The 7465-nt window shown below is 46.9% G+C and overlaps 1 non-coding gene across 1 annotated transcript; it reads left to right on the top strand.

The window, feature by feature from the left end:
• Nucleotides 1-6614: 6614 nt before the first annotated feature.
• On the top strand, nt 6615-6689 carry Trnas-uga (transfer RNA serine (anticodon UGA)). Its single transcript has one exon. It is a non-coding gene; the product is annotated as a tRNA-Ser (tRNA).
• The last annotated feature ends 776 nt before the right edge of the window (nt 6690-7465 follow it).

Genomic DNA, 7465 nt, shown 5'->3' with positions numbered 1-7465 from the left:
CACAAGTCGGCAAAGCGTTGCTGCCGCGGTCGCAGGCGCGGCTGTCGTGCTCGCCTGAGCACTTGACGCACCGCGCTGCGTTGCGGCAATACTTCGCAACATGGCCCTCGCCCTGGCACCTGAAGCACTGGGGCAGAGGGTCCATGGCGGTCGGGAGAGCCTCCGTCGTAACCGGGAAGCCCAGCAACTTCCGCAAGTCGAAGATGTCGCTCCCGCCGTCTACCGTTTGCACGGTCACGGCATAGAGCGGCGCCCTCTTCCTGTTGGTCCGGTTGTGCAACCTTGCGGTTGCGCAACCAAACCCGGCTCGCAGCAGCCCTTCCCGGACCGCTGCCTCGTCACAGCACCAAGGCAACCCCCTGAGGAGTGCCTTGGTCGTCTTCATCCTTCCGACGGAAGGTGCCTTATCACGCGCCAGCGGTGCGTCGACGACGTGGTCGGCCACTGCGACCTTGATCGCCCTGTGGTCGGCCACGTTTGCAGCTCGAACGCAGATCAGCGAGTCTGTATCGACAGACTCGTAGACCACCTCGTTCCGAGCGCAATTCGTGATGGTGTCGAACAGCGCTGTCCACGCGCCTTTGCACTTGACGTACAAAGGGGGAGCAGGCCGCGACTCGTCTTCACGGGAGTTCCTCACATGGTCGGCAGACTCGGTGAGTTGCACAACCGAAGGACCCTTCGTAGCGGCAGGTTTCCTCTGAGCACCCTTCTTTCCCATGCTGCGAGGCGCGGAACACGACAATTTGCACGCGTTGTAAGAACAACGCACGACAATCTGCTCTCCGCGGCGCCCACAGCACAGAAAACCTCTTCACGAGCTCTCAACGGCCAAGTAGGCTAAGCGCGCAACGACAGCGATGCGCTCGCCTCGCCAGCTCAGGCCGCTCTGCTGCTGCCCGCTACTATCGTTTGCGGCGGCAGCGGGGTTTATATAAGGCTTGCTAGTTAATGGAGCCGTCGGCTGGGGTCGCTGTTTTCCAGGGAAAACCAATCGCAATGTTTCCTGGCGTAGCCAATTGCTGTGTGCTGACAAACGCGCGCGCGCGAAGGCGGCCAGCGATGGCAGTCGCGAGCCGCCCGGAGAAGTGCGGCCAGCGATGTATTTCTCGGCCACGTAAGGGAGCGTGCGTGTGAAGACGGCCAGCGATGGAAGCAGCGGGCCGCCCAGAGAAGTGCGGCCAGCGATGTATTTGGCGGCCTCGTACTGGAGCGCGTTGTTCGGTGTTTGTTAGAAGTGGTGTATACCACAGTTTCCAAGTTCAAGGAACCCGAAAACAATCGGGAGAGCTGCGTGCTGACCACATGCCCCTCCATACCTCATCCGATTGACGGAAGATGTCACGGCAGTCGGTCGGAATCGCTTGGCAAGCGGAACTTTTCCTTTACCTTACATGATGTAATTTCCTAACATGATGGCGAAGAAACTATTAATGAATGCATTCGGATCATCTTTACTGTTTTTGAGAAATAACTTCCAATAGTTTCCTTATCAATCTTAGAAAAAAGAAGCTTAAAGCTATGAGGTACAGAAAATACTATAACTCACACCTTCCAGTTTCCGTGGAAACAATACGGTTTGTTTCCTCTCCTGTAATACTTGAAACACCAGTGTTGTCCACTTGTACACTGAAGAGCCAAAGAAACTGGTACACCTGCCTACTATCGTATACAGCCCCCGCGAGCACGCAGAAGTGCCGCTACACGACGTATCATCAACTCGACTTATGTCTGCAGCAATGGTGGACGGAACTGACACCATCAGTCCTTCAAGGCTGTCCATAAATATGTAACAGTATGAAAGGGTGGAGATCTCTTCTGAACAGCACATTGCAAGGCATCCCAGATATGCACAATAATGTTCACGTCTGGGGAGTCTGGTAGCCAGCGGAAGTGTTTAAACACAAATGAGTGTTCCTTGAGCCACTCTGGAGCATACACAGTGGACATGAATGGATGCAGGTGAACAGACAAGACTCTTAAGTATGTGTCATATGTCAGAAACGTGTCTAGACGTATCTGGGGCCTCATATCAATCCAACTACACCCGCCCCACACTATTAGAAAGCCTCCATCAGCTTCAAGAGTCCCTTGGTAACATGCAGGTCCAACGGATTCTTGAGGTTGTCGCCATACCCGAACACGTCCATGCTCTCGATACAATCTGAAACGAGACCAGACCGACATGGCAACATGTTTCCACTCATTAACAATCCAGTGCCGGTGTTGAGGCATTACACTTCAGGCGAGGTGTAAATTTTTGTGTCGTGCAGTTGAGATGGCGTGTGACGAGGGCGTCCCGTCGGGTAGACCGCTTTCCTGGTGCAAGTCTTTCGAGATGACGCCACTGCGGTGACTTGCGCATCGATTGGGATGAAATTATGATGATGAGGACAACACCCAATCCGTGAGCGGAGAAAATTTCATACCCAGCCGGGATTAGAACCGGGGCCCTTAGGTTTGACAGTCTGTCGCGCTGACCACTCAGCTACCGGGGGCGGACTGCTGTGCAGTTATCAAGGGTACACCAGTGGGCCTTCGGCTCCGAAACCCTGTATCGATGATGTTTCGTTGAATGGTTCGCATACTGGCACTTGCTGATGGCCCAGTATTGAAATCTGCAGCAATTTTCTGTCACGTTGAACGATTCTCTTCAGTCGTCGTTGGTCCAGTTCTTGCAGGATTCTTTTTCGGCCGCAGGGACGAAGGAAATTTGATGTTTTACCGGATTCCTGATATCCACGGTACACTCGCGAAACGGTCGTACTGGAAAATCCCCACTTCGTCGCTACCTCGGAGATACTGTATCCCATCGCTCGATCGCCGACTATAACTCACTTAAATCCTTATAACCTGCCATTGTAGGAGCAGTAAACGATCTAAAAACAGCGCCAGACATTTGTTGTCTCATATAGGCTTTGTCCAGCGCCGTATTCTGCCTGTTTACATATCCCTGTATTTGAATACGCATGCCTATACCAGTTTCATTGGTGCTTCATTTTAATTTTGCCAGGTAACTGTTTGTATCCTTACCTATCAAGGATATTGCACTTTCTTGAGCTAAATCACAGTGCATACGACTTTGAAAGTTACATTTGATGCCATTAAAACGTGGACACCTTAATTAAGTTGATAATGTCTGTCTTCGAAACTTTAAGCCACTGACAACACGTTATACTAGGTCACATTTCATCCTTCCATGCGGGTTCAATACGGTCTCCCTAGATTTCGCGAGTTCAAAGCAACATCGTCGTTTTTTGTCTAAATTTAAAGGGTAGGGCGGCCGGAGTTACCGAGCGATTCTAGGCTCTACAGTCTGGAACAGCGCGACCGCTATGGTCGCAGGTTCGAATCCTGCCTCGGGCATGGATGTGTGTGATGTCCTTAGGTTAGTTAGGTTTAAGTAGTTCTAAGTTCTTGGGGACTGATGACCTGAGCAGTTAAGTCCCATAGTACTCAGAGCCATTTGAACCTTTCTTTTTGTAAAGGGTAGCTTCAGTGAGTCCAACAGTAGTCGACAACGGAGCGTTTTGTGACATTAACTGCCAGCTTTGAGAATACAACAATGAATAAAATACTTTCTCTCTTAATTGTGAAATTTCTTGCACCTCTTTACCTGTAAGGCTTCGCACGCTGCCACAATGATCTGCAGATGACTCTAGAAGACTGCTGAACCAGGTAATTTTAACACGGAACCCAGTGCTTGTTGTCTCGTATAAGAAAAGAAGAAATTACAGAATAATTTGGTGCAATTAGAACAAACTGTAATGTTCTTTAACTTCATCCGTATTCCTGGACCATGAAAAGATTTATTTCATAGTGTCTGCCAATATTGGTCTGAAGTGCTCGTTTTTATTTTTCATTTACGCAATATAAATATTTTCTAAATGTGTACAGTACTAGAAGTCAATTATAAAAAATTAACTCGAATAGCATTCACATCAGAAGGGAGAAAAGTGTCGAACAAATTCAGTACAAAATGAAGAGATACTAAAGTGTCCAGTCTCCGCCATAGCCGGTTCGAAGCACGATTAAGAAAGTGGGAGGGGAAAGGATTAACACCCCTTTAAGAAACCTTGATTCTGGTGATAGCACCTTTTGACGACCCCTTACCTGGATAATGGAAAAGACCTCAACGGCAGTGAAGACGGAAATGAAGATCATCAGTAACATAGTCGTACTAAATAATGCGAATGCTTCTGTGCATGGGATTGCTATTCTAGTCACCAGGAAAACAATCAAATAATTCGTATACAAGTGGTCTGCATTTTTCCTAGAGCGATGTCGTCCATACAAATCATTCAGGTTTATGCTCGGATCAACAATTCGGATGAAGAGGAGGTGGACCAACTATACTAAGATATCATTAACGGAGAAGACATAGCTGGATATCCTCGTGGGAGAGTTAAATGCAAAAATAGGACAAAATAAAGATAGAGACCGATGGAACATTGATAACTATGGATTAGGCTGCAGGAATGAAGAATTGAACGATTGCAAGACTTAGATGCTAGAGCTGGAAATCTCTATTGCAGGAATACTTTCTCTAAGAAGATTGTCCAATGTAAATGGTCATAGAAGAGCAGTGATGGTCAAACTAAAAATTAGATAAACTTTGTTCAGTCCAACCAAAAAACAGAACTGCTAAGGCGTGTCTGTACTCAACATATTCGACACCGAACGCGACTATAGACAAGTTCGAGCGATCTTCAAATTCGAGCACGAACTTGAACGATCAAAAATGGTAAGGAAGCACACTTTTCCAAGAGCGAAGGAGTTAAGGATACAGAGAGCAGCATTTCAGCAAAGTTTATCTGAGAAGCTTGGCCCGATAAAGGATTCAAATTCTTTAATAGAAAATGAAACCGCAAACAAACCCACAAGCATCCATATTGCAGCAAACGAAGTGCAGTTGGCACCATTTAGCTCGCATAACAAAGGAAGGCAATGTACAGGAACAAAACAGAATACACAACTCTTAATCAGAGTATCCGTAAAGAAATAAGGAAAGATCTTAGGATATTTAACGATACCTTGGTCATGTAGACGATTGAAAATTACCGAAACTTGAAAATTTTGACGTCCAACATGTCTACAGGTAGATCTAAAATCATGAAACTCAAGAACAAGAAAAGAGAGATAGTCAAAATATTACAGAAATTGCTAGAGATTTCTACCAAGAACTGTATACTGTGACAATCTGAATCGTCTGAGTTTTGCAGATGCTCCTAGATGAAGATCTGGGAGAACTAAAAAGTGTGTTCCAATAACTAAAATTGGCCTCGGCAAAGAGTGGCTTGAAAATGAACACCAATAAAACTAAAATGCTAAGCCCAGACAACAAAGCACTTAAAAGTCGGAAACCAGTCTACAGAAGCAGTTGATGAATACAACTACCTTGAGCATAAAATTAATCTAAGGAAAAACAATCAAAATTCAGGAATTCTTCGCAGGATAGGACTGAGATGGACAGCATATCTGAGCAGAGGAAGAGTTACACTTGATGGAGACATTACCAGCATCAACATATTCCCTGACTGACAACGGTGTCCCAAATAACCAAAGGCTGAGGCCAACAACGCCTACCACCAGCTATAAGACGGTCTGGAAACTATGACTTTAATGCTAGTGCCTGTAAACTGAAGCGCACTCAAAGATCCATGGAACGCGTATGCTAGGAGATAGAATTCGTCAGAGGACATTAGGCAACAGACGCCCTAGGTAGAGCTGTAAGACTGAAATGGCAATGGGTCTGACACATTACAGCAGATGTACCCGTAAAATTGTTCACTGAAGACTGTGAAACTGTAGGACCACCAGGGAGTCAGTGGAAGAGGAAACATGATGACGTGAAACTGGTGGTTGGAAAATGATTGTACCAGGTCACGCGAAATCAAAGCCAATGGAAACATATAGAAGTGGACTGAGACAGATTGAGGAAGAAGAAGGGGAAAAAGTGTAAGAAATGACGAAGGATACGATGTAGGTCTGAAGACAGAAAGAGGTGCAATATATATGTATATAGACTGTTATATGTTTCATCATTATTAATGTATAGAAATAATGAAGAGGAGGACACTGAAGTGAATAATGAGAAAAATAATTACTGCGAGGTGCATTCGGGAAGTCATGCAACACAGAAAGCAGGCTGGTTTTATTCGGAATTCCCATATACCAGTCTTCCCCACTATCTTGGCTATGAAACGCTATGTTTAACATAATCTCCGTTCATTGCGATTTATGCCCGCATGATACCACTCTATCGGTCGACGTCGGAGCTAATGTCTTTCTACATCACAAATATTCAAATGTGTGTGAAATCTTATCTACTAAGGTCATCAATCCCTAAGCTCACACACTACTTAACCTACATTATCCCAAGGACAAACACACGCACCCATGCCAGGAAGTTTCATATCAGCGCACACTCCGCTGCAGAGTGAAAATCTCATTCTGGAAACATCCCCCAGGCTGTGGCTAAGCCATGTCTCCGCAATATCCTTTCTTTCAGGAGTGCTAGTCTTGCATGGTTCGCAGGAGAGCTTCCGTAAAGTTTGGAAGGTAGGAGACGAGGTACTGGCGGAAGTAAAGCTGTGAGGACGGGGCGTGAGTCGTGCTTGGGTAGCTCAGTTGGTAGAGCACTTGCCCGTGAAAGGCAAAGGTCCCGAGTTCGAGTCTCGGTCCGGCATACAGTTTTAATCTGCCAGGAAGTTTGACACACACCCATGCCCGAGGGAGGACTCGAACCTCCGCCGGGACCAGCCGCACAGTCCATGACTGCAGCGCCTTAGACCGCTCGGCTAATCCTGCGCGGCGCTTTCTGCATCAGTAACATCCCCATCCTCCTATAACTGCTTCCTGCAGAGTGTATCATTTATTGAGTCATACAGGTGGAAGTCGTAAGTTGTGAGATCCGGGCTGTAAGGTTGATAAAGAAGACAGTTCAGTGAAGTTTTGTGAACTTCTCTCGGATGCGCAGTCTTGTGTGAGGCCTTGTATTGTCATCGAGAAGTGCGTTTGCATTTTTATGGCCACTTACTACTAGAGTCGTTTCCTCAGTTTCCACAGTCACAGAACGTCATCGGCATGACTTTGTCGGATGAGGGTGCGGCTTTGAACTTAGCGAGGGCATCAATCCATGGATTACTGTTTTGTTTCCGGTCCGGAGTGATGAACCTATGTTTCATCGCCTGTGACGACGTTCGACAAAAAATTCGCGTTCAGCTTCATAACGCGCAAGCAACTCTGGACAGATGGTCCATCGTTGCTCTTAATGGCCCTCTGTTAGGCGCTGACGAAACCAGCGGGCACACATCTTTGAGAACCCCACCGAGGGATCGAGTGTGTCAGTACCGCAAACAGAGACGTCTAGTTGTGCACCGACGTATTTACTTATGATCCGTCGATCACCTCGAATAAGAATGTCCGCACGTTCCAATACTGCAGTAGTCACAGTTATGCGCGG

Source organism: Schistocerca cancellata, chromosome 1, assembly GCF_023864275.1.
Source record: "Schistocerca cancellata isolate TAMUIC-IGC-003103 chromosome 1, iqSchCanc2.1, whole genome shotgun sequence".
NCBI lineage: Eukaryota > Metazoa > Arthropoda > Insecta > Orthoptera > Acrididae > Schistocerca > Schistocerca cancellata.
Note: the sequence above shows the minus strand (reverse complement) of the source record. Positions and strands in the feature narration are given on the sequence as shown.